Source organism: Neopsephotus bourkii, unplaced genomic scaffold, assembly GCF_033783945.1.
Source record: "Neopsephotus bourkii isolate Nb327-2 ecotype Australia unplaced genomic scaffold, CSIRO-AGI_Nbou_v1 NB_1183, whole genome shotgun sequence".
NCBI classification, from domain to species: Eukaryota; Metazoa; Chordata; class Aves; order Psittaciformes; family Psittacidae; genus Neopsephotus; species Neopsephotus bourkii.
Window position 1 is genome coordinate 2,379,959 of NW_026901668.1, and position 26,001 is coordinate 2,405,959.

General features: G+C 39.4%; 1 protein-coding gene across 4 annotated transcripts in view; it reads left to right on the top strand.

The window, feature by feature from the left end:
• The window catches only part of EPS8 (EGFR pathway substrate 8, signaling adaptor), a 139,865-nt gene that overhangs the window by 10,817 nt on the left and 103,047 nt on the right, over positions 1 to 26,001 (top strand). For 2 of the 4 annotated variants that reach the window (XM_061363915.1, XM_061363921.1), the window contains exon 2: positions 24,069 to 24,206. The gene's annotated coding sequence lies outside the window, so the exon portion shown is untranslated. Of the gene's footprint in view, positions 1 to 8,332; positions 8,405 to 24,068; positions 24,207 to 24,665; positions 24,719 to 26,001 lie in introns of those variants that run through there. The other 2 variants (XM_061363916.1, XM_061363918.1) reach the window with 2 other exon arrangements.

Sequence of the window (26,001 nt, forward strand, 5' to 3'; positions counted from 1 at the left end):
GTCCTTTAAGATTATATATAAGCAAATTTTTGGACAACTGAGTGTCATTAAACAGAAAGAAGAAAAAGCACTAGCCTGTTTTTTACTTATTTAATTTTAGGGAAATCCTATTTTAAAAACAACTGTAAAGTGTACAACCACAAAGTCCTTCTGCATAGAAATAGGAGCAGCTTAAACACACAGAGGGAGGGAGGCCCATATGGAGATGTCCCAAATGGTGGTGGGACAATGGGATTGCAAAATGTTGCTTTGCTGAAAATATTTTCAGCAGCTAAAAGTGGAAGACAATTCTTAGTTTTGTATTAAAGCTGTTCTTTATTGTGTGAGGCTAGTGATGCCTCGTTTTGAATAAAAGTCTGGATTTTCTTCAGGGCTGTAGGAAAGAGCAATTTTTTTATGCTCCCTGTGTAGAGCAGTACAGCAACTTGATAGGAGTTTCTTTTTCTGTTATCCTAGACTGTAACATATAGTAGTATAATAGCTATCTTTTGATGTACAGAGAATCTGCCTGAGGGGCCATCATTTTAAATCTTAATATGAAATGCTGTTTTAATAAGGTTTGCTCCTTGCACATTTTAAGTGCAAGGAAATGTGTGTGTTGAAACCTTACTAATACTGTATTTGCACAGAGTATTTGGCTTGTTCCCTAACTGTCAAGGAATTAATGGTGTGCTTCAATGAGATCTTGCATTACTAGACTGTAATTATTTTTATAAGAAATTCTACACTGCATTTGGTGGTGCTTTATAATAAGTATAGAATAAATTAAATTAAATTGCCGTTGTCAAAACACATGAGCAAAGTAGTCTTATTCCTATCATTCATATACCCACTGGCTTATGAAATTAAGTGATTTCCAGTGGGCTTCCAGGCTCTTCATGCAAGTTGGTGAGGTTTGTTGTGTTGTATTGTTTTGCTTGTGCTTGTGACAAGTTAAACAATGGTGTAGCTGACAAGGAGCTACTCCATTGACAAGATGACAACACATCTCTCCTGTACTTCCTCCTTTGTCCTTTTACTTCAAAAGGGAGGAAAATTTCAGCACATATTGGTCCACTTAATGAGTTCCGGTCCTCGTCTGACCTGTGACAGCGTGGCCTCTGGCAGTTATTGCATGGTGACAGGCTTTGAATTCAGTTATTCAGAGGAGTGCCTACAGCACAGATGTCAGGACAGTGCAGGCATGTCCAAGCCAGCTTTAACTGTACTCTCCCAATACCAGAAACAGGCTACAGCTGCATGGGACGTGGTGTACTCCATGCCTCCTGGCTGAGGACTGAGGTCCTTACTGCCATGGTTAAATTGGTCCAGTCCTCAGACCTGGCTATGGTGTCTGCACCATAGGCACATCTGTCTGCATGCTTTTCTGGAGAGCTGCACCTAGCTAAAGCAGACTGGATAGCAAATAATACATATTGTTTGCTTTTCAGGTGGATAAATCAGTGGCATGAAATTTGAGTTTCAGGGTATCTACTTCAGATTTTTCCGCTTGGTTTATTACAAAGATTCCTGTGGTCGTAGGTTCTCCAGGTCTTGCCTAGTGGCAGGAGGCTTGTTGTAGGAGGCACTCATTTTCAAGAGAATTTTATTTTTTAAATGTTTGGTCTATTTTTAAGTCAGATAATCTATAAAACCTGTTTAAAGCCACAAGGGATCATTACATCATCTAGTTTGACCTCAGAGTGTGTGAAGGAGGAGAGTTTCTGCTCTTCTGTTTCTGGTATAAAAGCACAAAACAAGATTCTTTGGCCTGAGGAATACAGACACAATAATTTAAACTACCTGCCTCTGGCAGTATTGGTACATTAGTGAATTTTGAGTGGTTCTGTGTTTGAATTGTGTGAATGCCAGTATGTGGTGCTACCCTTCAGATGCTCTTGTTTGTATTTATATGTTTCCTCCTCTGAGATTTCCTCCTCTGCATACAGACCTTTTCCCCAAAACCTCATGCTAAAAGCAGATGATCCTGGAGTCTGTACTTCTTTCTCTTAATGTTTCACTGAATAAGTTGTATAAACTCGGATCACTTTCCAAACCACTGCATACTTCTCTGCATAATCATTTTTTGCTGTAACGGCAGACTGAGACACTTGATTGCAGAACAGTTTGTAAGAGTTAAAGGCTGTATTGTCCTGTGGGAGAAATCCATAGAACTGTTGCAGAGGTTCTGGTATAGGTTCAACTTGACATTTGAAAGGCAAACCTATACGGAACCTTCCTACCTCTCGGACCACAGAAACGGTGTACAGTGACTGGGATGTCCAGATGCATGCTGTGCTAGCACGAACAGTAATGCCAGCAGTAACACTTTTCTCTGGGGTTGTTGTCTCCCTTATGACTGCTACTGAACAAGATTTGCAGATGTCACTTCAGGCAATTTAGGAAATTGAATCCACAAAGACTGTGTGGGAATGTGTCACAAGTAATGCAAGTCCTCCTTGGGCTTAACTCCCCCCTTGCAGAGCTTTAGTGCAGTGACTTCTGTAGGATGTAAAGAAAAGTGCATGGTAATTTTGCAGATGACCTTGCTCTTTATGTGCTCCCTGCATGCCTCCCCTGAATGGAACTCTTACTTCCAGTAAAAAGGAAATGTTCTGAGGCAGTGTTGTTGCCATGATTACGTAAAATAATGGAGACTTCCAGATATTGCTCTGTTCTACCCTGTTGTAGACATGTGCCTTCAGGGATCAACTGACCTTAAAAATGATGCATATGTGGAGCTTAGGGTCATATTTGTTGTACAGAAGTTTTTTTTTCCCAGGCTTTGGGGTGTTGATACTGTACTCGCTGATTAGAAACCATATGTGATTATGGTCTAAATGTGCACTCTCCACTCTGGACACAGATTCCCCCTAGAGCTTTTTGAAATTCACTGAGTCATTGCTCTGGCAGAAAAAATACAGGGCTTTTGCCCTCTCTTGCTCTTTCCTCATTTATGCCTGTGAGAGAATATGTGTACGTATTCTGTGCAGATAGTTTTTCAGTTCTTTCCAGTTTTACAAGAGCTGTGTATTTTGTGTTCATCTAGATCTAGTGTCTTTCCTAGGAAAACCACATCTGGTAATGCACATATTGTACACAATGTACATAGTGCTGTCTTCGGCAGTTGATACGTTCCAGACAGTGATGTAGTTGTGGAGTTCACTTTAAAATCTGGTGGAGCATAGGCTCTGGTGTACAGTGGTTCTCTGTGGCTGAGCAAAGAGTCTTCTCCCTTTTCACTGGCTGTAGTAAGCATAAATCTTTTGTTTCAGAACTTACTGAGAATTGCCTGAGACCTACCTGAGCAGTCTGAAGGTATTCTTCATTCCTGTTGGAAACGTTCACTGATAAAGCTTGGTGGCGGTGTCCATGAGAAGTTGCCCTCAACTATGGGGGAGAGGCTTGATCAGGATCAAAATCTTGATCTATAAATACTTATTTGTTTTGCTGATATTAATAGCACAACTTGTTTGTCTGCCTGTTGTCTAACTTAAATGCTTAAGAGATTGAGGCCCAAAATCTCAAATTAAAACAGCAACCCACAACAAAATACCACACCAAACCACTCAAAAAATTGTGTGCTTTTTTTACTAATAGGAGCTTAAATCATTTGGAAATAATTTAAAAGAGTTTGTCACCATTCTTGTTGAGTTTTTTTCTGTGTCTTCATCTTACTGTGAGACACATCTTTTGTTTGAAGTCTGTACTATTTTAAACGAGTGTTCTGTTTTCATGCAACTCTGCTGGGCAATGTCAAGCTCCAGACATAAAAGCAAATAAACCAAGAAAACCCCTCTGTTTATTTGAGATGAGAGGGTTTTTTCCTGAGGAAAAAGAGAAAGGATCTAAAACTACCTAATGGTCTCCCTTGTTTCCACTTAATGTTCCTTAATGTTCCTTTGCATTGCTCTGGGATTACTCTCTCTCACTGGTATGTCACTGGGCTATGAACTACAAAGAAATCTTAAAATGCTACTGTTTTTAGACTGTGTAGTGAAGAGAGGCTGAAAATGCTGCATTACATATAGTTTGATTCTGAGCTTACTTTGTTCAGCTGTAGGTTTCAAATGAGAGGTGAAAATTCAGAGATTGATGTGTTTAATGAACGATAACATATTTTGGGTGCTACCTGCACCCTAGTGTAGTAAATGTGAGGATTAATGGCTTTGGTTTGCAGCTGTTCATTTCATAATAGCTGAGATCTCTTTCACTCATTGGCTAATGAGTGAAATAAGACAGCTCATCCTCAATCTTACTACTCAGTATTGTGTCAAACTAAGCTAAACAAGTTTTACTGTAAACTTGTCTAAGCTCTTCTCTATTGAAATCTATCACAATTTTCAGTTGCTTGCCAGTCTGAAGAATTAGCTTTCATATTTCGGTATTGGTGTGGTAGGGTTAGGTGTACTAGCAGTAGTAGGCGATGTGAAGTTGAAGAGGTGGGTGCTGTTGACTGAGCAGAATGGTAATGAATGGGGGCTCATTTCACCTCCATTAAAACTTCAGTATGGGACCCTCCAGAGTTAGGAGAGCCTCCAGGGTCCCCTGCTATGAGGCACTTCATTGTGTTTTCACTCAGCTCTTTATCTAGACTTACCCCTCTAAAGGCTAACAGTTAAATGGGAAGTGTATCACTAATTTTCTTTCTTATGAACCCTGTGCTCTTCAAAGTGTCCATTGTATAGGTGGAGCAAAAGAAACTGTTTTTGTTTCCATGTATTTCTACAGTGTCCAGATCTTTTGCACTGGCTATAGACCTCTGTTGCTAGCTACTGGACAGTGAAAGCCAAAATGACTGCCCCAGTGATGCTAAAAAATTAAATCCCTAGCCATGATATCAGGTAGGGCTATGACAGTGATAGTGAGCAGGTCTGGAGTGGAGAATGTCAGTGCTGCCACTTGGGAAACCAGAGCTTGTAGCTTTTATCTCTTTTCTGCAAAGCCCTGGGATTCTTCTGTTATCTTGAGTTCATCCTGGTAAGTCTTGTGAAAACAATAAAACAGCTCACCTCCAGTACCGTGATTTTATCTTGAATTAATAATAAGTTGTCTTTTCTCACACAGACAAGTACTTTTGTTTGAAACTGAAATTGCTTTATCTTCTTGGGGATTCTAACACATTAGCTAACAGATTAAATATGGTGGGGTTTTTTTTCTTCTCCTAATAATCCTTTTGCTGTCAGGCCTTTTGATCTGCCCTGGATTTTAATGAGTCGTTTAAAAACAGGGTATCTCTTTTGGCAATTTGACTGTGATGCTCTCTCTCTCAAATCAGTTACCATTTTGAGAATGACATCTGAGTCTGCCTATGTTTCTGCATGACTGGAAACTGTCACTACTCATTTAAACTTATTAGTGCAGGAAATGGATATGCTGGTTCATCTAACAGGGATGAAACATGAGGCACCAGCATTCAAATTCAAATGTGTTCCCTAGAGTAAAGGAAGAGGAGACTGTAGTCATGAAAGCTTGGACAATTAGGGGGGAAGTGGCAGCTCAAAGGGGTGTTGGACACTTTGCCTACAGGTTGCTAAAAGCAGGTTATGTAATTTTTGGACAATTCAAGAAAATACTGTGTTATAAGATGCAAGTTTAGTAGAAGGGTACAGTGCTTTAGCTGATGATTACACCATAGAAGATGCTAAATTTTGCTCTCAAGAGGAACCTAAGTTGGGAATACTTCCTTTGGTGAGTGGGAATGAGCATTCGAGAAATGAGACTTTCAAGAGGGCAGATGCAGAACTGCGACGGGAAGCTAGACCTCTGTAATGGCTCTTGAGAGTCCACCCATAGTGCTGAAGGTATGCAAAATGATGCCTAAAAATGTAGACCTGGAGAATGAAGGCCGCAGCTCTCCATCTGTCTTTAAAATACCTGAAGCACTCAGGACACACGAGCACCACTGGCACACGGTTACTTTTATCATCTAAAAGGGCTGTGAGCTAAAAGAGCAGAAAGAGGCAAAAGGAGTCCCTGGGTGACTTGAGCAACTGCCCCTTAACTCTGCTGCTGCTCTTCTTGCAAGGATGTAGTATGTGAACCCATATATTTTAATTTCTTTATTCTTCCACTTTACTGTACATAAGTATTTACCCAGAAGAGAGATTATTTTCCCCCACCTCTTCTCTCACTCCTGTGCATAAATACAAACCAGAGCTTTCTTGTAATAGGAGTATTTTGATTAGCAGTGCCTTCACCATTTGAGACTAGTGGTGTGCTAAGATGAAAAACTGGCATTTCAGAAACTGTAAAACTGACCTGACAAAGTGTGATTTTTCAACTTTTTCTTTCCTTTTTCTTTTTAATATTTTTCTTTCCTTCTCTCGGCAAGTTGTAGATGTGTCTTAATTCTGATGCTGTCATGCAGTTATGTCACTGGTTAACATTTCTGCAACCTATGGAGAACATACACTCTGAAATGCTTACCTACTCAGTTGGTAAACAGAATTTAAAGTCATAAGTGAATCTTGTTTTAACTTTTTTCTTTTTCCCTAGAGTTCAGACTATAGCAGTAATACAGTGATCTTGTCTGAAGCTGATGGCTGATAGGGCTCCAAAGGTGATCCAAAAATTCTAGACTGGTTTGGGTTGGAAGGGACCATAAGGACTATTTAGTTCCAACTCCTCTGCCATGGGAATGGTTAGGACAGACTAGATGTTACTAATGGATTTGTGACTTCCATACTACCTCTCAATAACCCATTTATTTCTCTGAAACAACCTAAGAATTGTGACCCTCTGCTTAACTGCCAGCATTTTTAAGGTAAGCTTACAGTTTTGCTAATCTCAGATGGCTTGGAGGCTCTTAACAGATAATATTGGGAGGAAAAGGAAGTTTTGCAATGGTTAAACTTCCTGAAAAAAAAAGGCTGTTAAGATTCCTTTAAAAATAAATGAAAAACAACCCCAAGAAATTCAATGAGTCATAGTTTACAGGAACATCAGATTTTTTTTTCTTTGTGATGATAACAAGATATAATTTTTTTTTTCCATTTATCCCAAAGGAAGGCAAACTTCATCCACTTTTTTACTGGTGCTGCACTTCAGTATTGCAATATATTTAAAGGAATAGTATAAAATTTCATCCATTGCTAAAATGAGGATGCTTCTGAACAATTGATAGAGTCCCTTCACATCCGGTTTAAACATTGAATAATAGGAAATGATGAATCAGTTGAAAACATGTATGAGGAGTTTCTAAAAGGCGCCGTATAAATAACCAAGCTGGACATTTGCAGAAATGCTCACAAAGGAAAACCATTTTCATTGTAGCAAGTAGTCAGCAGCTCACTGATTTGGAAGAGAATGATGTTTCACTAACAAAATAATTAATTCCCATAACACGGTGGTGAGACTTTGGCTCAGGTTAAAACTGGAGTATTCTGTTATAAAAGCACTAATGCTAATTAGTTAATGAAAGATTTCTTCCACATAAAGTCATGTTTCCTGTATGAAGTAGTGACCTGAGCTTAAAGAAAGGTCTTACCTGATCAGCCTTCGAGGTGTTGCACAAGGGATTACATATATTTACAACTCTTATGCTAAATAACATTTTAAAAGGATGTGCTTTCATCTAAGAGAGATGTGTTGTATGTCAAATTTTCAGCTCATGGGCACCATCCTGTTCTCCCTGATGATATTTTCACAACTCATTGTGTTCTTTATTTTGAATCTCTGTTGTGCATAGGGTTTTCTCTCGACCTCCTGGAAAGAAACCCTGGTTTTATGATCTGAAGTGAAATATTTTTATTTATTTTGCTTTGTTTTTTAGGCACTTAAAAAAAAAAGTGTATCAATGGTTATCTTGTCCATTTTGTTCTCGCAATTGCAGTAGTGTAGAATATCAAAAATCTGTTTTGTCCTGCACCTTGAAAGGAAAGTTGCTATGGTAACTGGCACTGTATATCCCATTGGGGACTTGAGTTAGGTGTGCACACTTCATTTAAATTTCTAGTAGTCCTCTTGAAATGTGTTAAGTCTGTGAACTCATAAAGAATCATCTCTGGTGTACTAAGAAAAAGTAATCCCTCACTCTGCCTCTGCCTCACTTCATTGCATCCCGTTTCTCTGTGCCTTCCTTCCCACTCTGTGTTGAGTGAGCAACTGGAGATGCTGCTTTGGCGCTTCCCAGGTGCTGATGGGCAGCGATGAGGGGGCTGGCCCAAGGTGTTGGTCTCCAGTAGCATGGCTCTTCCTCCATCAGCACAGTGCCTGTAGGAACGGGACACTTGAGCTGATCACGATGTGGGGACACCGAATTGATTGGGTGCAACAGCTAGGCTGGTACTACGTGCACCACTGGGTTTCTGCTCCTTAAAATTGCTTTCTGTTCCTCATGCTTTAAAAGTAGGCAGATGTAAGCTCTGATGGTTGGCATCCTGTACCCTGCTGAGGCATTGCTTCCTTCTGAAGCATTGCAAAGGTAAGTTAATGTCCTAGAGGTTGGCCCTTGTCCAGGGTAGGTCAAGCACTTCCTTTTCATCACCCCTTTTCCAAGAAGATAAAAGAAGTGAAAGGGGCTGCACATGCACTTAAAGGAAAGGAGGAAATCTTGATGGCAATGAACTCTTAGAAACCATTGTGTAAATATTTTTATATTATCTAGTAAGAATAATTCCCTCCTCTTTCATTTTTATGCCTTTTTTGCCAAGCTCTAATCAAAAGAGTCTTGTTTTTTAAGATGCTGGCGTCTCCCACATGCAAGAATGTGACATCTGCTCTCTTTCTTCTTCTGTGTAAGATGTTCTCTCTTATTTTGGGTGAGGTTTTACCACTCATTCTGTGGTAGGGCTGTGGGCCAACCCTTTGGTGCCCCTAGGCACTCAATGGAGCAGAGCACAGGCTGGGTCACAGATGATGGGCTGGGTGCTTCTCTGAGCTTGCAGCTGGATTGAATTACGATGTTTGGTTTGATTTTTTATAATCTGTCTGAGGAGTTTAGCACCATTTGTGAGCTGTTTGCAGTGGGTGTCGGTTTGCATGTTCTGGAGCACATCTAGGTGAGAGAAGAGAGGCTTGGGAGGGATGGCAACCTGCATTGCTGGTTGTAGGTGTATTTCACATGTGTTTCATGATATGCCTGGACTAATTGACAATACCACAAAATCTTTGTAAGAGTCTTTCTTGCCATCATCAGATCCTGCTAGTTTGTTGCATTTAACTTCTGTAGGCTTTGTGCTAGGTATGTTGGGACATCTGTAAGTATTTATTCAGTTCCAGCTGGTAGCTTCCTATTGCCTACTTCTCATCATCAATTTATTTGCATTGAGTGGTGGCTGTGGCGCCTGTGGGGTAAAAAATAAAGAACATATGGATATTTATTGAGCCCATACTGTCTTGGAGCCCTGCTTGTGGTGGGGATTCCATGACTTTGTGGTAAGTAAGAGGCCATTTTGGTAATTCAGGAACTCTGTAGCTTCCATTTGCCAGGATATCATTGTGATGTCATTCTTTTTTCTTTTTCCTTTTTGTTTTTTTTTCTCCCAGAAGCACGGGGAGGGGGAGGGAATCTAGTTCTCAGCTAATACTGCCAGTTCCTTTGCCCTTGGAGAATATTCTTCTGCAGATTTTAGGGATTATGTTTGGTTTGTTTGTTGTGGGTTTTTGGTGGGCTTTTTAAAGCCAGTTTTAGTAAACAAGTTGAGCTTGCTCAAGGCTAGAGATACAAAGACATTTACCATACTGATCTCAGGCCTTATGCTGAGACATGTTTTCACACCAGCCCTGTTACCAACCTGGAAACCATAGGTAATTTGTTTTCTGTGTAAGTGTCCTTGAAGAGGAGGCAAACGGAAAGTATTTCAAAAACCAAAGCTCATAATTGTCCTTCTTCTTTGCTGGAGGTAGAGAAGAGGGAGTTATTGTGCATGTTCACAGTTTGGGTTTGGTTTTTTTTTAACCTCTTTTATGATCTTTGATAGTTGGGAGTGGAATAGTGTTTTACATAGTTATAGGTAGAAATCTGTTGATGTTTTGTGTCCCAGTCCTGACTTGAATGCAAATAAGCATTCAGTTAGGTAGAACAGGTATAATTTATACCCCTGGGACACTGATTTGAGAATAGCTGCGTAAGGCCATAGATATTTCCCTTCCCTCATGGAAATTAGGGGAAACATTTGCCCAGCCCCTCCATGTTCTGCAGTCAGGCTTAACCTGGAGCAGAATAGAGTGAAAGAGGGGGTTTATAACAGCTTACAAAGGGGAAAAATAAGAAGTACAGAGTATTTGCTTCCTTGTGTACAAGTTAATCAGAGAGCTCCTGCATCTGCTGCTGTGTCCCACTGCTTGCTCTGGGAAGTGTTCAGCTGGACTTCAGGGCTTGGATGAGAAGTTCTCCACTGGGTTGTGACAGAGAAATGTGATTTGCAGCCCTGGTTTTGCAAGGAGATTCACAGTGAAAGTAATGTTGAAACTCAAATCACAAAGGAATTACAGATTTCTAAAACACAATATGCCAAGCTAAAGTTAGTTTGCTTGGAACTGTCCAAGCATTGATACATGGGGAAATTATTATTTTCTTGCCTGGCTAGAATACTGCCAGCTTGCACACTGTCAAGAAGAATACACATGTAATGTGAATAATGCATAATCATGTCTCACTGGAACTTAAAAATAGGATTTACAGGGCTGATGGGCTCTTTGTTGTATCAGCATTGTGTGGTTATAGTACAAACAAAAATGCTCTTCAAGTACCTAGAAAAGAATCAGAATGAAAAATATGTCATGCTTTTCATTCTGTGAATTGTTATGTCTCTGAGTAAGTCTTGTATGCAAAGTGTTTTTACTTCCCTCAGGAAGACAGGTGATTAAATATAACAGTTTTGTTTTCCTGTTGCTGCAGTATTTTTGTGGCTTAGCAGTAAGCATTTCTTTTTTAAATCCGTCTCTGCCCACTGTGTTTGGTTTTACCCACTGAAAGCAGTCTTCATTTTTGGCAGTTTCATGTAAATCGGTAGCATTCTGGGGACAGACCTTTGCCATGTTGTTGCTACTAACTGCAGGAACAGATAAGAGGTATTTAGATTCCCAGCTGTGTGTTGACAACACTGTGGTCAAAACTTATTTTTTTCTTGGTGTTTCCAGTATCCATCCCACCATTGCTGGTATCAGTATAAATAATGAGAGGTTAAAAAAATGAACCAAGTGACTTATACTCCCATTTCTACAAATATAGCGTCTTCCTGCCTAATTTTCCTGAGAGAACTTGTTCTAAGGCTGTTTGCTCTGCAGACAGACTATGTTAATCTCACTACTTTCACAAGGGTAGATTGGGGTATTTCGTGAAGTCACTGGCCCAGCATCACCGAGCAACTTTTGCCAGGTTCATTTATGATAAAACTTAAAGCTATTACTGACAAGGACTTAGGTATTTTTAACACTGTAGGTGGAATGTGTCATCTCTCAGTGGAACAGCTACCTTAGTCTCGAGTGGGAGATGATGTGCACAGGCTGAATGCTTTATATTCATTCTGCTGCTGTACTCTAAATCATCCTGCATCTACATTAATTTCCTATAAGAAAGATTTAGAACTTTGAAGTCCTGGCCTGAGCATCATTCTTCTGAAGTAACTTAATAAATTGGCATGTAGCCTTGCCATCTCATGATTCGTTGGGGTCCTCAGGCAATATTTAGTGTAACAGAATAAGCAGTGCTCCAGTTAACACATCTCTTATGCAGGGAGATGCATTTATGCCTTTCAGGACAAAGAACCTTTTCACTATAAGTCCAGCTATTATTCTGTTAATTCTTTACGGAGAATTGCCAGGTCTTTGTTTTCATTTGGGTGGGGAAAGTGTTTAGCATGTTCTCACTGAAGAGCCCACAGCCTGAAGCAGCAACACTTACATGAGAATTAACTATTTTAAGGACTTGAAAGTCCCTGTGGAGCTGCCTGAGCCCATTAATCAAAGATTGATTTTTTGGGCTAATATATTAGTTATGTTTGTCCAATTCCTAGAGGGCCAGTAAATCAAATTAATCTTAATTAAATTTAAGCTTGTGATATGAGAGACAGAAAAAAGAGGAAGTCATAATACCGTAGAGTTTAAAGCTTGAAAGTACTATTAGACAAGCAGACTGTTACTCTTTATGTTTAAAATATAAATATGTTTTAAATACACATTCATGCAAATACATTTTAATTATTTTCAGACTGGAGTTAGACTTTCAGTAAAACACTGTGCTTTTGTCTTCATGGGAGGATTATTTTGCAGAGCAGTAGGTGGAAAGCTCCTTTGATAAATCCATTGTGTTCATGCTAAGCCTGTAAATGTTTTTGATTAAATTTGCAACTTTCAGGGTAATATTAATTAATATTAGTATTAGAAATGTAATTCTTATAGTGGGCATTTCCACGTGCTAGAAAGGGACAAAGCTAAAAGTTATAAAGATGGTAGCCACTTGTATGTGTGGGTTTTGCATGTATTTTTAAGTTGACTTAAATCTTCCATGTAAATCCTGTACTAGGAATCCTTAGATCTGTGAGACCATGCAGAATTACTTAATCCCCTGAGGATGTGTGCATTTTAATAAAGCAGATGTCAGTTTTGCATCATGAGGTCTATTGATTGTTTTTGTGGAAAATGTCTCTATTTAAATCCAGTAGAAACTTTTTTAAAATACTTATCATCAGGCCAGTATTGCCCTCTTTCAAAGCAGGAAGGCATCTCTCCAATTCTGATTCTAGAGGGTGTATTTAATGTCCTTTTATATCTCTTCTTTTTACGTCTCATAAGAAAATTTGTGCACAAACAGACATCACCAGTGTATTTTTTTTTTTTTTTTCTTCAAACTAAATTAGATTTCAATGCTCCAGCCCTGTGAAAGTCAGTATTAGCTTTGGTCATTCTTGTAGAAGCATTCTCATTACAAGCTGTCATTTACTTCATCCCTTGGCCCATTTCTTCATTCATCTTACTTTAAAACAAGTCCTAGAAACTTGTAGGAAGTTTTGCACAGGCTGTGCTTGGTGTAATACACTAATATATATTTCATAGGTCTGTGTCCTGTGTGGGCAACCTGAAGTAGCTGCTGTATGTTTGGAATTTTATTTTTTGGCATGTCATGACACTGATGGGAGTGTTTTCAGCCTCCTGGGAAATGAAACTGTTTTCCTCAGAGTAGGATCATAGAATCATAGACTGATTTGGGCTGGAAAGGATGTTAAGATCATTTAGTTCCAACCCCCCCTGCCATGGGCAGGGACATTTCACACTAGACTATCTCACCCAATTCTCTGTCCAACCTGGCCTTCAACACTGTCAGGGATGGAGCATTCGCCACTTCTCTGGGCAGCCTGTTCTGGTGCCTCACCACCCTCACAGTAAAGAACTTCTTCCTTATATCTAACCTGAACTTCCCCTGTTGAAGTTTGAACCCGTTACCCCTCTTCCTGTCACTGTGGTCCCTGATGAAGAGTCTGTCTCCAGCATCCTTGTAAGCCCCCTTAAGATACTGGAAGGCTGCTATTAGGTCTCCAAGCAGCCTTCTCTTCTCCAGGCTGAACAGCCCCAGCTTTCTCAGGCTGTCTTCATGTGGGAGGTACTCATGCATCTAAAGGTTTCTCTTTTCCCTGTGTCTCTCATGTGCATCCTTCCTTTATTTTAGCAGTCTTTATTTCATCCTGGCAAACAGGGAAACTGTGGATTTATTATTAAGCTTTCATAAGGGTGCACAAATTGTTTTGAAGTTAAAGACAAACAACACTGCTTGGGCTATGTAAATAATGCAGTGGGTTTCCTGACATCCTGCAAGAGGGTTCTAGAGTTTCACACCTCATCACGTCTCTTGCAAACAGTTGGTAAAGGTCAGCTTCCAGTTAGGCTGGTAACTGTTACTTTCTTGAGTAGGCTTAAAAGGGGATGTTTCTCTTCTCTGGTTTTTATAATATTCCAAAAAAAGAAACTTCCCAGGAGAGTTACCCAAATTTTGTCTTTCTTTGCTTTAGTGTGTTTTGCTGTAACAGAAGTTGAGAGGCTCACTGAGCACCCAACTGCATTCCTTGCTTTCAGTAGCACCAAGAGTTTCTGCCAGGTTTCTAAAGCTCTCTGGGAGAGATGGTGAGGAAGAAAAGTGTTGTACATAGGAGCTTCAAGGGTTTGCACTAAGTCTGCTCTGAACACAGCAAAAGCTTTCTCTTTTTGGTTTCACGCCTGGTAATACACATGTATAAGGTGTGTTTGGTGGTATCCGTGTTGTCAGGTTTTCCATTACAACCTCTTACCTTGAGTTTTGTATTTTGATCCTGATTTTATCGCTCCATATGAAGATATGGCATAATCTCCTCCAGCCTAACTATTTTATCTACATTTTTCTTGAATTTGTTTACCAGGGTTTTTTTTTTTTTTGATTCAGCACCATGAATGTGAAATTTTATAGCCAGAATTGCAAGCCTAAAAGTATTTTTGGCTGCATAAAATAACAAGGTGATGAACATTATTTTAAATGCATAGAGCAGTGTTATACTTTTATTTAACTATTATCCCCAGTAGAATCCTATTCCCCAGTCGTAAGATTAAAATGATGAAACATTGGATTAGGAGGTGTTTGTTCAAAGGAATTTTATATTTGAGTATGTTAAGCATGGTAGTGATAATACATGACTCCATGCAGTGTACAAACCCAAACACAGTTAAAATACTTTGTTGATATTGGCAACCAAGTGTTAGGTATTATCATGCATCTGGGAGACAGCAAACCTGTTTTCAGGCCAACTCTCAGGTCTAACAAAAAAAGCAATGTGTTGTCCAAAGAAGAAACTTAATGGGCTGGCTTTCAGCTGGGTTTCATGTCTTTTGCTTCGGATGGGATGAACAAAAGGCCCTTTTGGTCCTGTAGATCTTTAATGCCCTTATTCTGGCTGTGTGGCTCTGGATTTGTCTAACTGTATTGCTTTAGGTTAGTGTATTTTGATGCTAACTGGTAAGGAAAAACAGTGTGAAAATACAAGGGGTATGCAGATAGGTTAGTACAGAGGCAGGACATAGTATCCATGTAAGCACAGTGTTTGAGGCTTTTAATTTTTTCCTTAGTTTGCAGGGACGTTGAGCTTTTTGTGTGTTTGTTTTTGTGTATAATCAATTAGCCCAGGATTAGCCTTGTTTTTTTGTTTGTGATATAAATCCTGCTTGAGGTCTAAAATGAATGTTAATTAGACTTCTGTACGTATATCCTCATTGCAGGATCAGATCCTTATTAGTAAGACAAATAAAAGCATGGATGAGATGATACAGGAAAGTCAAAAAGAAACTGGGCTCTGATCAAGGACAAACACTCATGTTCTGAAATTATAAAACGGAGGAAGAGAGATGCATAGAAAATTTGGAAGGTATTTAAACACAGGAATTCCCTTTTTGTACTCTTAACTTTTAGATGGGCATTACTGCAGGATATTAGTGAAAACATTACCTTTTAATATGCCTCAATAATAGAAACATTGGCAAGAGAAACCTTTTATAGAGATAGGTGGTAGGTTTTGTGGATTCCTAGCTCAGACTTGGGAGTATTTAGGTAGAAATTAATTTAAGGACTCTTATTGTTGTCCATTGTAGAACATGGTGGTACTTGGCAATTATTGATACCAATCATCACCTACAGGAAACAGAGCTAGGGGACCTTGTCTTACAGCAAAGGAACCATAATGTTTGTTGTTCTTATGTAGGGTTTGAAGAAAATATTTAACCCAAGGTCTCAAAAACTTCATGCCTTTCAGAGTAGCTCTGTCCTGCCCAGAGTCTTGCTCCAGTCTGGATTACTTCTGGTGTTTGTCTACTAGTGCAGTGGGAGCTAACAATAGAAGAAGTAAAGTGGTAGCGATAAATACTATAAAATTATGTTTTGTAGTTTGAGTCTCTCTCAATTTTTTTATTTTTTATTTAATAGGAAGTAGTAGTTATGCTCTATTGGGAGATTTGCAGATTCTTTTGAAGGAATAGGGTAGCCCCAAGAAAATTGCCACTTAGTCCTTGTTGCAGAGTAACCAGACTATTAGGTTCCTGTTTCTTCTTTGGACAAAATAACACATTGCTTATTTCTTTAGGTCTGAGAGTTGGCCTGAAAACAGGATTGCTGTCTCCCAGCTGCATCACTAAACCAATAATAGCTATTACAACCCCTTTGTTTTTGTAGTTGCATTGATTTTTAGGATGATTTAAGTTGAAATGCCATAGAATGAAACACATTTAATTCTGATAAACCATTAGTTCATGAAGTAGAGGTTATACAGAAAGTAGTAATGAGTTCAAAGACTGTGGTCAGTACCAGTGATGGAGTAGAATAAAAAAGGTCATTAGCTGCTGAGTTGCATAACAGGTTGCTTTGAGCAGAAGTTTTTATTATGTTGATGGGCAATATCAGAAGAGACAGGAAAACATCACTTAAGAGCAATGCTGTGACCTCAGTGTACTAGATGAGCAATTCTAAATAGGGATAAATGTAAAGGCATAGGTAAAAAATGGTGTTTGAGAAAATGTGGAGATGAACTGAAAATTGTGACGTCCAAAGATATTGATACTGTGCCTGTGATTCCCAGGGAAAGTATAGCATGTAATAATGAAGAGTATCTGGTTTTGAGTATAAACAATGTGACTTGATGTGTCTGAGTGTGGAAAAAAATTATTAGCTTGATAGCAGTTTTAGGTGTTCCACAGGCTGTGTCTATTCTCTTGAGATAAAAATTTCATGAATCCAAGTTTTGATATAGCTTGGAAGCAACTTCTGATTGCATCATGATGGGGAAACTCCTCCTGCCTCTCAGCTACAAAGAGAAAATTACTGGCACTAAAACTGATTTATTGCTACAGGCTGTGCTTAAAATAACATTTATTACCATAGTCGCTGTAATGTGGTGGAATTTTATAGGTATGTTGGTGTGGAAACCTCTAGTGCTTTTCTTTGTAGAAGTGATTTCAAGAGGCTGTGTGATTTTTGTGCTTACTTTGATAAACAGGTGTCGTGGTGATATGGGGAAATAAAGGGTTAACATTGTGCCTGCTTGCTTAAGCAGTCACTGTGCTTGGTGAAGCAGAACTGTAGGAGTCAAAATTGCTAGAATGGTGGAGCAGAATTGTAGGAGTTACAGCTGCTAGGCAGAATTGTAGTAGATAAGATTCATTGTTTAATATTTAAGACATTCTTGTTCAAATAGTATCTTTAGAAATGAAAGGAACAAAAGATAGCCAGAGTAACAAAATTTACAAACTTGACAAGTTTCTACTTTAAGATACATAAAACCGGCTGGTACCCAACCTGAAGTTTGGGTAGGAGCCGAAACCTTATTGAGTCTGCGTGAAAGCAAGAGGTTACTCGCAGTGATGAAGAGGAATTGATGAAGAGGAACTACAGGCCTTCATCCTCACGACCCCCTAACGACCACCACCAGCATGCACTGTGCAGGCGCACCAATGGGACGAATCCCAGAAAACTAATTATAATACTAGACGGGAATAGATTTTACATATTTATTAGGCGTGAAGCAATCTCATGTTTAGGTAATCATTATATGTAATATAAATGAACTGAGTGACAAAGGAGCATGTACATGCTTTTGGAGGAGCAACCCCCATGCGCCTCAGCGCTGAATAAAGCATACCTACTTTACAACTCTAACAAATTGTGGAGTCAATCCGCATATCAGTGGTTTAAGATTTTCATGGTGACACAGTTTTGCAGCATGATAACAGAGTTAGGGAGGATTAGGTTGAGGAAGGATTAATAACTGTACAGTTTTATAACAGGCAATCAAATGTTCAGTTACTCACCTTCCGACCACGAGTTTTCCTCTTATCCCTCTAGTAACTGACTATTAATTCACGCTGCTTCCTCATCCTTCTTCTTCCAAAGAGATTCTCTTTTTTTCTGGCTTTCTTCCTCCACTTCTCTGGAACTCTGACATGACAAATGGCTATAACAGAATTACACAAGGAAAGATCAGAAAATTTTATAACCATGTTTATTTGTTAAATTTCAGTATAAATCCTGGGAATTTTGTGTGGTGTGCTTTGCCTTTCTGAAAAAATAAGAGGAACCTGACTTGTCAGGCTACAGTGGGACGGTTGCCTGGATTATTTCAGCTCTTGTTTTTCAAGAGGGTTAGTAGAGGAAAGACCTGATAGCAAGCAGCTGGGAAAGTTCACTTTCTTTGCTGCTGAGGACAGCAGACGTTTTGGTAGGCTCTAGTGCTGAGATATGCAAAGGATGGATGTTGTTTTACCCTAGCCTGTGCATATCCTCTTTGTTTCTGTATTTCCAAGGGATGTCATCTGGAGTTCTTTTCCTGTTGTTAAACAGGAAAATTGAGCAAAAAAGGTCACCTAGGAGAAGTAGCACAGTACTTTTCACAGTCTAGTGTCTGCTGCTCTGAGCACCTGTAGCAAATGACTTCCTTTTCTAAGGGAATAGTAGGATGAGAGACAATGAAATGAACAAAGTCTTTTGGTGGTGCAGGGGGAATACAAGGTATCTACATAATGAACAGGGAGATGATGGGTGGTTTTGCCCCAAGGCAGTAGCTGGGAATGGGTATTCAAATGCTCTTCATGTTATATCTGATGTGGTAAGTCTGGGAATCAAGGGCTGAGCAGCTCTGTTGTGAACAGCCTTTGGAGCTATTAGAAAAACACCTTCCCCTTCTCGCACCCCACTGCTCCTTTCCAAAAAACAGATTATTTTTCTTACTGCTTTTTCCAATACCATATGTGATGCTTCCCACACATCTTTTAAGCTACATCAGTCCTTGTCAACGGCCTGAGAGTTGATGCAGTTTTTAAGGGTATTCACAATCTTATCTCCCTTTGTGGGGGTAGGTGGGGAATTTGAGCTGCTAAAATCCATGTGTCAGTTCCCCACTGCGATACTCTCTATGTGCATCCTCTTAAAGTCTGTAATGGTACTTGGAGACCATAATCTAATATTCCTGAATAATATGCTGCTCTCAGTTTTGTTTGCTTACTGCATGCACGTATCTAAAGAGATAGGTTTGTGTTCTGTAGCGCTAACGAGAAATCTGGGGTCACTTGAAATGTAAGACCAACTGTCTATTGACTTAAGAAAGGCAGAAACTTCACCATGTGAGTCTTTTTTTTGTTAACAATCTCACTTTAATTCAAAAAAGCATAATTTTAGGAATGCTATCAAAACATGCCTCTGGCAGGGAGACTGAGGGTTTATGCATGAGTATATTTGCCAGCGTAACATTTATGCACTCAGGTTTAGAAGTTGGATCCAAGCTGAATATATGAAGACAACTTTTTTAAAACCTGAGACTAATATAATTTGTTTCCTATTACAAAATAAAAATGGTACTGATTTGTTTTCCAGTGAATAAACCTGATCCTTGCAGAACTTGACACCTAAATATTGTAGCAGGAGGAACATAAAAAGTAGGTGAGATTTCATTGTACACCCTGCCAGAAGTTGAGGTTGAGAACAGTGGCTGTTTTGTTTCGGGGTTTTGTTTGTTTTTTAAATGTATTTCCCAGTTCTGGGGGATATATTGTTGGTTTATTTGGGATGACTCTTCTGCAATGGGATTGTAGTGCAGCATTTTTAAGTGATACTGTTCAATATCATCTTCTTAAGAAATACCCGACTTGTATATGAGTTGTGTGGAGGTTTCCATCTGTTTTGGCATTCTGCCAGTTTCAAGTGAAATGATGCAACATTTTAGACCAATGACACTGTGAGAAGAGATGGGCATTTGTATGGCAAATATGACAGCTTTGCCTCTGGTACATCTGTGGTGAAAACGCTGTTTCTAGTGGTTCTGGAAGTAGTTTTGCACCGCATGGTTTGTGAAATGAGGATTTCTGATAGCCAGGAAACCTTCACAGATGTACATATAATTTTATTATCTGTTGCACTGTTAAGTATCAATGTGGTTTTCTTGGAGGCTCAGTGTCCTCATGTAGGGTAGCGGATGTATATAATTTTTTAAAATTTTAATTCCATTACGATTTCTGTACAGTGCTTATGGATGCATGACACTAGCCGGTATGTTCCCTCTTTTGACCTAACCGGTAATGCTTTCCTGCATTTTGCCTGGCAAAGACGTTTTTCCCTGTGGACTTACCCATCAGCTCCCAAAAGGCAAAAGGACATACAAGCTGAGCTGAAGTTGCTTGGGTTTTTTTGTTAGTTCATTTTGATGGGGTTTTTGTTGGTTTTTGGTTTATTTGGTTATGAAGTTTGGCTTTTTGTTGGTTTGGGGTTTTTTTTTCTCTGATTGGGTTTTTTTGTTTGTACTTTTTGCCTTTTTTTTTGCTATAAGACAAATAGGACTGATTTAGGATCAAAACATTATGTTAACTAAACTGGTACTTCCTGACTTCATGTTCTTTTTTCTGTGCTGCTTTACCATCTCAACATGCTGCATCTCTTACCTGCACATTTTCAAACCCTGCTGGTGTGCATCAAGACAGTAGCATTAAAGAAAAGGGGGGACAAAAACCCCATGAAAAAAACCCATTCCAAGCTATTATTGATTTCACAGAGCAACAGTGATTCTAGGTTTGTTCAGGTGGCAGGTTCCACTCGCTTTCAAGGGTGTGACTGTGCTTTTTTAAGACAAGGCTATGCCAAATCAATTGTAAGGGTCTTTTTTTCCCCTCCTTATTAAGTAAATCTGGCCAGGCTGCACTTACTTGGATTAAATACAAGCAAAAAGAAAACTCACATTGGTTCAGGAAGTTCGTTTTGTGGTCTTTTGGAAGAGAACATTCTGTCCCCTCTTTGCAAAACTAATACAAACAGTCTCTTGGCATGGACACTATTCTTTGTAGACACCTTACTTTAAATTATCTCTCTGTTATTTAGGCAAGATTAAGTATCGCAGTTCCTATTTCCTGGATAAATTCTGCCTTGTATAATTGTGCTTTCACTTTGTAAGACACATCTGCAGAGGTAGTTGGGCAATGTGATTAAATCTTCTAAACACTGTTTGAGATCTGTTGATGAAAGATACTGAATAATAGAAATGTTGATTATAAATTTTAGGGTAGTAAACATTGTTTGTAAAATAGCACTTATGCAGAAGTGGTTATAGATCATTGTAGAAATGATCATGTAAATACGGGTTGTGTGATTGTTGGTGTTACAGAAAGAGAGCTGTAGAAGTACAGAGTGGCAGTAAAACATCCAGCACTGTGGAGGATTTTTCTGTATTGGGTAGTTGAGGAATTGTTTCTGTTGTAGAGAGATATCCTTTTCCATTTTATTTTATTATTATTTTTTAAAGGATATTACAGAGCTACTCTGGGTTACTAAGGGATTACTGAGGACAATGCTTTTCACGTGCTTATATTAGGCATTTTGCACATGTGAGAATCTGGCATGAGCTGCTGGAACTACAAATAAGACCAGGGAAAGAAACATGCACTGTGCAGCCTGAATGAAACAGGGAGCAATCTCTAGTGCCCTCTTTTGATAATATATTCAATGGAACCAATCAGGGGAGGATCTTAAGTGATGTTGATAGGTTGTTGGACTGATTCTTCAAGTGGCTGTAACTCCTACTTACTTGGGCTTTTACTTGAAGGGAAGTGAAAATATCTTGTACCTCATAGGAGGCAGTTCATGTAGTAAGTAATATTCCCGGAGAGTGATAAAAGCAGAGCAAATCTCTGCTGTAGCAGCTTTGAAACAAGCTGAAGGTTTATGCACTGAGTCAGATATAATTTTTGAGAAAGAGCTAAATTTTTTGTTACAGAAAGAAAACATAATGAAAACCCTAACCTTGAAACTTTCCATTTCCATACATTTAAATCTGAAGACTAAAGCATTTTGATTGTCCTGTCTGTCTTATCTTTCTAGCAAAGCCTTTTTCCTACAATTAAAAGGGCATAAATTTTTCTAATTGATGCCAAATCCAATCCAAGCCACCCACACAGTTATTCCACTCTTCCCTCCCCCTGCCATCATTGTCTGATACTTTGTTTGCACAGTCATTATTCATTAACTGTGTTCATGTCCACGGCTGCAGACAGTAAAATCACGTTAGTGAGGAGGAGCTCTGAGACTCAGCAGTGAAATCTGTTTTTTTCCTTTTCTGTTTCACATTGGCTTTCAGATCAGAATCCCAAAACCTGATGCAAATTTTGGAGATGAGAAACTTGGAAACAATGAAATGCTGGTGTGTTTTGTACTTTCTTATCAGAATTAGTTGTTCTGCACAGCTGAGAAGCTACCGACATCACAAGTTACTGTTAGGAAAGAAAAGAGATGTAGTCTGTCCACTTTTTAATGTACATACATATACATATGTATGTCTGTTTATGCATATGTATGAAGCCAAGCCTATTCTTCTTGTCTCAGAGCTTTATAGATGACCCTGTCTTATTTAGTGTTAACTTTTTCCACTTTGGTATATCCTCAGGTGGCTGTGTCTGCCCCCTTGCCCTTTTAAGAGAGAGACTTCCATACAAAGGTCTAACTGTGATTGCTCCTGAAGGCTTTTGTTCTGTTGCTTTTTCAGTGTTTGACCTTGGTTCCTCTGAAATCAGTGGCAACCTTCTCACAGTGACCCAGAGCACTGGCACGCACTGGATGGGCTGCTAGCTATACCTGGCTGTTAGAGTGCTCCTCATTGTTTGCACTCTTACCTTATTAAAGACACTGTAACCTTTATCTGTTTCCAAGGGAGAAAATGAGCATGGAGAGGTAGAGCGTCTTGCCTAAGGCCCGTGAGCTGGGGAAGTCTGGGGCTTGTGGCTGGGAAATGAGGTATGGATGGAAGGCAGCTCATGGTGCCTTACAGTGTTGCGCCCATGTATTGTCCTTTCTTCAACATGGGTTTCCTGATCAGCAAACCATTAATAATTGCCTATCTCTCCTTAAAATACCTTTTTTTGTTTTTGTTTTTTGTTTTTTTCTTTTTTTTGGACAGAATTATGTGATTAACAGATAAACCACCTCTATAATTTGGTCACATTAGTAAGCAACTTTATAAGGTTCAGTATGTAAATTAGCTCAATATGCTACCTTCTATACTAATATGCAACTACTGGATCAATTCAGGTTGACTGAATTGACCTATTGCAACTTGCCCTGTTACTGTTTGACTTGTTACTGCTTCTTCCTAGTTTTGTTGCTATATCAAATCAATCTGTACTTTTTAATTATTTTTTACTGGACTTGTCATAAAATGGAAAACATCACTGCAGGGTTGGCCCTGTAAAGGAGGGGGAATGGAACCTCTTGTAAAAGTCACTGAATTGGATTAATGTCAAAGTGATGTCCTAAAGAGTAACTTATGAAAAAAATCAGTTGTAAACAGGACAGGTTTGGCAAAATTTGAAGGACTGGTCAGGACTTTGGATGGTGCAGCTAGGAAGCGGGGAGTGACTTGTAGGTACATCCAGGTTAGAACAAATTGTTGGATATAACTAAAGAAATGAAGTAGAAAAGAACTAAGCTTGTCCGAACTCTTAATGTTGTCAGATTCAAAATTGAGAGGTGGCAAAAAATTTGAGGAGAAAATGGGAAAATCGAGATTACTTTAGCTCTGACCAATAAATAAATGAATAAATAAATAAATCTAAAAATGACAGCATTTGCTGTCTCCTTCGTCTGCCTCTCCTCTTGGTTTTCACCTTACTCTTCCTTTCCTGCATCCGTCTCCCCAAGAACCCTATGGGCTCCAGCCCCAGTGAGGTGAGGAAGGGGCTCCACTCTCACCAATACCTCCAACCTTATGCGTGACCAGGCTTTTGCAAAATGTGTTTCAGATGTGTTAACACTCTCATTCCCTTTGGGTTTGCAGCCTTCTCAGTTCTGGTGGTCCTGTCAGGTCCATGGTTTTGTAAACTCCTCACCCAACCCTGAAGCCTGTACTTGAAAGCAGGGTTTAGGGTGGAGGTTGTCCAGGTATGCTGACTATGAGATTCTTGTTAGCTTGTTAGAGGAGTTCTTGTTTTGTATTACTGGTATTTAGAAAGTTCATGTTGGACAGTAGGAGATGGGCTCGAATCAGAAATGTACTTCTCACTCTCATACAATAAGGGAAATCTCATTTTAAGAAGTCAGCAGCTAGCTGATTGCAATTCCACTGCACATTATACAAAGCTGAACCTGTTTCTTTTCTATTTTTTTTCAGTAATTTGTCCTGTTGGGCAACTGCCTTCTGAGTGACTGGAGAGATGCCAGCCATTTGATCTGAATCAAGCAGTGGCAGGGACAGCATCTACCCAGGGTTTTAATCCCAGGCACGTGGCATTTACACAAGCAGTTACTGGTGAGTTGTACATAAGTGCAGGTTCTCTCTCTCTGTAACAACTGGCACCTTTTCGCAAACTGTAAGTTTCTGGATGCAAAGGTTCACCTGCCTTGCTCGTTTTTCCCATAGGGTAACTGACAAGCTTATTAAAAATGAGAGCAGTCCAGGTTACCAGCTAATCTTAGGAAATCCTTGCTATTTGTTTGTATATTTATGGATTATTTTTTCCCCTCCCTCTTGTGAATGAGTAACTTCCTGGTGAGACCAAACTTCAAATCCATAGCAATTGGTGTGTTGTACTAGACAGTATCAGCCATGCTTTTTTTAATCAGAGGAGGTTTTATAACCTTTGACTTAGTGCTTCATAGCCTGGAAATACAAGCTGTGGGGCTCTGATAACAGAAGTAGTGACTGGCTGCTCTCAGCATGAGGATGATTAAAAATGTGTGTGTGTGTGTGTGTGTGTGCGCGCATGCTTGTTCACTCCCTTTCCAGCTGAATAGAAAATGAAACTCCCCAAAGCCTGTTATGTAAGTGCATGGTTTTCTTCTGTTTTCCTTCCTGTTTAAATCTCTGGGTGGCTGTGCACAAACTTCATCCCGAGCTTCCTCTTGAAGATGCTTTGTAAAGAGTGTGCTTGTTTTGAACTCTGAAGCATGGTCCTGTCTTCAGTTAAATATCAGACATACCCTCTCTGCAAAAGATAATAGCTATTGATTTTTTTTTTCTTATTTTGAAGGTGGTTTCCAGTCAGTTTCTTCCATCTGTGATTTTTTTTTTTTCCTTGTTAGAACAATGGCAATCTGCTTCTTCCAGCAGCTGAAATGCTGTGATTCTTTGACAGCATATGTGTGGAGTGCTGCCTTGCACCTTGTAACACCCTGCTTTATTTAAGTCTCTGTCATGCTGGCCTGACTGCTGTCTTCCTGGGAGTGTTGCACCAAGGAATTATTGATGAGCTGTAGCCTGGTCTGGAAAGCACACGTTCGTTGTTAAAAGCAACATATGTGCTCTTAGCTGTTGTTAATCATTTAAACATCTTTGTGAAATCTGGGTGAAGTAGCCTATCTGTACATGGATAGAGTCCCATTAAAGCATAGATATAGTTTAGCATCACATACTGAATCTTCCTGTGAATATCAGAGTTGAAGTTTGGTGCTTTAAGCAAAACCACTTTAAGTTCTCTTCTTAAGAAGGTAGGAGTCCCCTGTAGGGGTGACTGTGGAATGGGCACTACACTTCCTGGGCTCTGGTCTGACTCTTTCAGGTTCTTACCATGTTGTTAAGAGTGCTCATTGGAATATTTGGAGAAATGCCTGGAGGTCAGTGCCATACTGAGTTTTACGTTTAACTTAATAGCAGCAGAGTTGGAAAATTACTCAGGTCTAAAGTCTGGCTTTATGCTGGAGGAGGCAAAGGCAGAACAAGGAACATTATTTCAAGGTCCTCTAGTGTATTAAACCAAGCTAAACCAAGTAGGTTTTAATTAATGGAAAGTTTGGAAAAACAAATTTGGTTCTATTGTCAAGTATCCATGGTATTTTTGTAAGTTGGAAGATACCTGTCCTTAAGTTCTCCTCATTCTCATTACTGCTGCTTTTCCTGCTTCAGTTCAGGCATGCCAGCTGCTATCTTGGGAACCACTGAAGGTAGACGCAATCCCTGTATACTGCTCAAGAACTCTGAAACCCCAGTGCTTAAATTATGTATCGACTTTAGTGCTAACTTCAGCAGCTTTGGGGAAGAAAGGTTTTAAAATCGTTGCAATTTATTTTCTCAGTGTACAGAAATGGAGAAAGCAAATGAGTAACCA